The sequence below is a fragment of the Parus major genome, chromosome 1 (assembly GCF_001522545.3).
Source record: "Parus major isolate Abel chromosome 1, Parus_major1.1, whole genome shotgun sequence".
In the NCBI taxonomy this organism is placed as follows: Eukaryota; Metazoa; Chordata; class Aves; order Passeriformes; family Paridae; genus Parus; species Parus major.
In genome coordinates this window covers 59,937,792-59,943,791 of record NC_031768.1, presented here as the reverse complement: position 1 = coordinate 59,943,791, position 6,000 = coordinate 59,937,792, and positions in this window count along the sequence as shown.

The window sequence follows — 6,000 nt, the reverse complement described above, 5'->3', positions numbered from 1 at the left end:
TCCCAGGTCTCTTGCTCAGCTAATGAGGTGCACGGCATGGGCTGGGTCCTCTTGGTGCAAATGTGGGATAATCAGCGTGGTCTGGAATTGCACTCTCGGGAGAGCTAGTCCATCATGCTCCCGAGCCACAGCTCGAGTCTCCTTCCATTCTGAGTTAATAATAAACACAACCCAGCTAAGTGATATACGTGACACGTTTATTACCATGTCCTTTAGAAGCAATTTCCTTTCTGCTCTGTTTTCTCACAGACAGTGTAATTACCAAGTTAAAGAGAACAGAGAGAGAGAAAAAAAGAAAAAAGTTTCCAGACTTGATCTTTCCCAGATGAAATGACAAAATTACTGAACTAGTGTATACTCTTCAGTTCTGTAAGGAGATATACCTTAGGGTTAACAGCTGCATTTCAGCAAGTCTTCAAGTGAAGGGACACAGTGAAATCAACTCCATATAGGTACAGCTTAGCAGCAGGAGATTTTTACGTGATTATACTGAAGCTGTTTGTGCCTACATGGAAGGCAGGCATTGTGACATTCCTAGCTGTGTTTTGCAAAACAAACCCAGCCACCATTCCTGGCATAACACATTACTCAATTCCATACAGGAAAAAAAAAAAAAAAAAAAAGGGCAAAATCCTAGTGCAGTAGGAGCAGGTGATCACTGACTTTGTCAGAGTTAGGATTTCCCTTGTAGGCTGCCTCATCTTGGGTTGAGCAGGGTGAATGCCATGAGTTTTTACTGTTCTTCTTGTTCACTCTGCAGCCCCATCACCAGGGAGCCTGTTCAACTGAGGACCAGAAAATAATCCCTCAACTGAAAATTGCTCAGCAGCAGGTGCCATAAGCTGTCCTATGCATAATTGCATATTGAGTGCAGCTGGTTAGTGGTTGGATTTGATGATCTCAGGCATCTTCTCCAACCTTAATGATGCTGTGATTCATAAACCAGAAGGCTGAGAGGAGTGTGAGTGAGGGTGTGCAGGCTGAGATGCACAGGGAAAAAAGGCCTTTGGATTTCTCTGCCCCAGTGTGCCCAGTGAGAAATAGTTTCCATACATTCTTTCAGCTCCTTCTGCTTGGAAGGACACAGCCCCAAGGCATGATCATTACAATGGGTTCTATGTAAGTTGCTCCTTATAAGCATTTGTCAAACTGCAGTGAGCACAGGACAGTGTGGCAATGTGTCCTCATTCAGCAGGGATTCCCATGGGCCATGGATCATGCTGGGAACTGGGCAGAGTGCTGCTGGGAACTGGCACAGCAAGGCAAGCCAAGGTGCTTGTGTTTTAACCTCTAAAATACCAAATTACTTGCTTTCTGATATCCTCAGAGGCTCTGCATTGAGTGTCTTGGTCAAAGCAGCAGGGACACTGTCCGGGTGGCAGGACCCGGGTGTTAAATCATTCCCTGCAAAGTGCTCTCTGCTTCTTTGCTCAGAGATTTGGAAATTTTCAGATGTGCGTACCGCAAAGCTAGCAGTTGTGTCAGTCTGCCCACTCCACGTTTGCTTTCAAGAAGGGTAATTTAACAGTAGAAAAACAAGAGGCAGCAGGAGGGTGATGTGATGGAGCGACACAACACACTGTGCCATGATGTAAGGCAGACAAGGACCCCACACTCACCTCTGCTCTGCCAGACCAAGAGCACACCCAGACCAAGCATGAGGAGGATCTCTTGGAAGGGTCAAACCCCTCTTCCTTGTGGAGAAAGTCTCAGGAACTGGCTTTCAGGTGCTGCTGTCCTGTAGGGCTGGTCTTGAAAGCTGCCTCTGTCTGGACAGGAATTGGGACCCCCGTGAAGCCCTCCCACCTCCAAAAAACCTGTTGTGTGACCCCTCGTGGCTATCCCAACCAGTCAGTGGGCCTGGTGCCCCAGCAGAGTTTCTGCTTCTTGTCAGGCAGCTGTCACGAGGTTGGCTTGAATGGGGATGTTTTACTACAGCCCAGGGCAGAGATGGACACCCTCGGGTCTGTGATGCTGGGATATCCCCACGCTGTGGGTCACACATAAAGAACTAATTAAGTTTAATCCTTCTGAGGCAGAAATCATGGGCCAGATTTCAGCTGGTGTAAATCAGCATGGCTCTGCTGGGGTCAATGGAACAAACACAGCCTGTGCCAGCACAGGCTCTGGATTGGTGCCTGCCATTGTGCACAGTCACAAACACCGCTGAGTGCCATGAAATTAGAATGAAAGATTAATAAAATCATATTTTGCATTGTCCTCAGCACAGACAGGCCATTTGAAATAGCACAGCAGCCACGTATTGTTGTTGGTGGCTCTGAACCATGTTGCTTTCAAAATACACTGTTGTGTATAGAAATTAATACGGCTACATGGTGAAAAGTATTATCTTCAGCATTATTTGTTAATTTAGGCTTATGGCTAAACAATTCACTTCATTTAGCCTTATAGTTTTTGTTTTGAATTGCACACAGCACTTCCAAGTGCTTTATAAGCTCAGCTGTTCTCTAGGCTCTTTTCCTGGGAATTTAGGAGGTGGTGCCCCTCAGTGTGCTGCTCATAGAGTGTCCTCAATACCAGTTAGAACCAGGTGTGCTGGAGGAAACATCTCTTCATTTTTTCTTCTCCTCCTGCAATTTCTGCAGAATTCCTCTTTAATGACAAACTCCCTGAGAGAAGGTTTCATTGCAGCCTTCCCCTCATAACCATATTCATTTAGCAAACTGAAGTCCACTCCTTTCCTTTGACAATATGTATGATACAGAGTGAAAGACTTAATATGCATATTTTTCTGTTTTGAAGCAGCATCTCAGGACTGTGTACTAGCATGACACCCAGCCCCTTTTTCCCTAAATACCAAAGTAAGCTTTTCTAAGGTCAAGCCATTTGCTCCCTATGGCTTAGACTCTGTTCCAGAAATTGTGATTGAACTTTTCAGCTTCTATCACAAGCTTACTTGCTTAGGATATTAAAAGTAAGTATTGCCTTAAAAGCAGTAATAATAGATTTTCTGTTTAATCATATCACACTTCTGATTTGCAACAGAAACAACTTTGTGGTCCAGCTGAAGACTGGAGCTGAAAAAAAGGCAGATCAAATTTCATTTCTTGGAGATGTAATAGCCTCTATTCTTGCAATTACTCACCTATGTCTTCTCAGAGTAGAGTTAATTACTGGGAAAGATAAGCTGCCCTTTTTTTCATTGTTACAGCTGGGGTGATACTGGATCAGTATGACTTGGTACATGCTCATTGCACTTTGAGAGACATATTCTCCAGTGAAAATTGACAGAACAATTTCAGCAGACATAAAACCCTCTCCTGCACTTGCACAAGGCCTGCAGATCTCCCACCACAGAGTAAGTTTCCATACAAACAGATCAGGAGAATGGTGATGTGATGTTCTCTTAGAGGCTATGTATTCATCAGTCCTCAAATGGGTTGCTGCTCTGATTTCATGTCCCTGGCACACACAGGGTGGTTTGCTGTGCCTTTCCTCATAGAGAAGGAACCTTACCAGGCCAGCTGGATGCCAATGGAAACCTTAACAGCAACCCTTTGGATATGCTAAAGGGCTGTCAAGCCTCTACAGATCCCTGTTTGATGTCCTCTGAACTGGAAAAGATTTCCCAAAGAAAGGGGTTTCCAAACAGCTGCTGCTGGAACAGCCTTGGTTCCTGGGCTCAGGTTTTGTCCCCGCATTTCAGAAAGTATCTTCAAAGCTCAGACTGGCAAGCCTCAGGACCTTGTGGTACAATCTCACCTGTATCAGACATATCTTAAAGGTAGCTCTGATTTCTCCTGGAGCTCCTGTTCCATGTCTGGCCAGTTAAGACAGGCATTTTGGTCCACCAGATCTGTGTTGTATGAATTGCCATGGCAGATGTGTGAAGGTAGAAGTTCCTTTGGTGGCATTAATGCCTAGAGTTCAAGGAGATATTCCCCTGATCCTAAGGATCCCAATGTATCTCTGCTGACCCGAGGACAGTGGAAGGAAAAAAGGATTGTCTAAAGAGGAGTCAGAGCTGCTGCTGCTGCTCTGATCCATTCCTCTTCCCTTTCTCTCTTCCTTGGCTGCTAAGAAAGCACATTGACATTGGCCAGATCCATTAACAGTCTGTTTCTACTCCTTGAGGCCTCCCAGCTCAGCTCTGCCTGTGTCTGTTACCTCTCTGCTTTTGCACATCATTACCTCTGGTCATCACCCGTTCAGCTTAATTTTCTCATTACATCTGGGAGCTGCTGCTCTCAGAGGGGCTCCATTCCCTGCTGCAGCTCCAGGTTTAGCTGTGAGATGACAGGAGTCAAAGCCAGCAGAGCACTGGGCTGGACAAGGGAGGCAGGCAGCCCGAAGTCCCTCTCCCCTGTGGCCTTGCTGCCCAACCTGGGGGTCATTTCCTCTCAGCATTCCCTGCTTCAGCCCAGTTTGGTGAACTCCTTTGCTATTACGGGTAGGCTGCGCTTTCCAAACATTGCTCACCATTTGTGCACCATCATGCTTGACTTCCCACCTGTCTTCGTTCAAATCCCCCTCGAACACTCAGTCCTTCCAAGAGGCCCATAAATGCTAACCTAAGTCAAGATAATGTCATTATCACTGCCATCGATGAAGTAACTCATCAAGTGCTGAAATAAATCATTTTCCCTGAGGATTACTGCCTGAAAGCCAAATGTAATCAGTAAAGCTTGGGTTTGACAAGGCTGTCACAGATAGAATTCATTTACTAATGAGTTCCAGCCTAAAAGTCCACATTGGTAATGTGTCTGTGGTTTTAATGAAACATTACAGAGACCTTTTTCTCAGTATTATTTTTGCTTGTTAGATATGCTGTTTGTCAGATAAGTCTTCCCACTTGATGAGCAAGTTTTTTTCTCCCTCTTTCCCCAGCTGAACAATAGGTCTCCAAGCATTGTGTTGCCAAATGCCGTTTTTTAAAAATCTTATTTGATCCTTTGGAATAAGGATCAAATTGGCCAAAAATCAACACACCGGCTATGCTATTGCCTGTCCACAGAAGGATACTGCCTTTTGCAGAGGTTTTTTACCAAATAGTTCCTCCTGACAACCGCTGAGTGAAAAAGAAAGGTGCTATCTGTTCACCACGCTATCAGGAGAAAACTTGAGTCATCGATAAGGATGGTTTCTAAGCAACCAAATGCAGTCTACAACCATAATAACAGCACTTTGAAAGTAAATCACTTAGTCTGGTACATGCCCCACTCTCCAATTAATGGCAAACCCTTATCAGCTGTATTGTCTGGCAGACACACATCTAAAGGGCTGAAGTAGTTCTAAAACAACACTTCAAGTGGTAGAACAAAACTCAGGGTCATTCAGATCTCCCAAAGACTAATAGCTTTATAGAGTTTTTGCAGAAAATGACCTAAAGATTTTAATGGAAAATAACAATTCTTACCTTTTCTACCCTATAGGATATTCCAGTGAATTGTGTCTCTGCTCAAGACTCCACAAAGACTCTGACTCCACAAAGCTACAGAAAAGATATTGTCACAGGTTTTTGAGTATTTTTTCCCCATAGAAAAGCGACCCAAGTACCATCAATGTAGTGTTTATTATAGTGCAGAAAACTCACTCTTTGTAAGAGAATCATCACTGTCCGCTCTACTGAGGTGTAAAAACCAGTTAAAGTAGGATCAAAAGGATCTTTTTCAGTGTGTAATATTGCAGGAGGTAATACAGAAACCTGTAAAAAGTACCTTTCCCTGCCACAGTCCACTCCCTGAGTCCGTCACTCATCAACTTGACTCTCTACCATGTATACTCCTTTCTTGTATGCTTCTCTTTGCCATCTTACTGCAGAGAGAGGGTGATGATCCCCAGTGAGCTGGTTCTAGAAAGGGCCTTCTTGTCTGTCCCTGGTAGCCCTTCTCCTCTTCCCATGGGCAGAGAAGCATGGGGAGCAGCAGTCCCCAGTTTCTCTTAGCTGAGAAGCAAGCCTAGAGGATTCACATCTTCATATCCATCCTCCTGGTACATTTTAACAAGCAGGAAGGGATGCAGGGGACCTGATGGGCCATG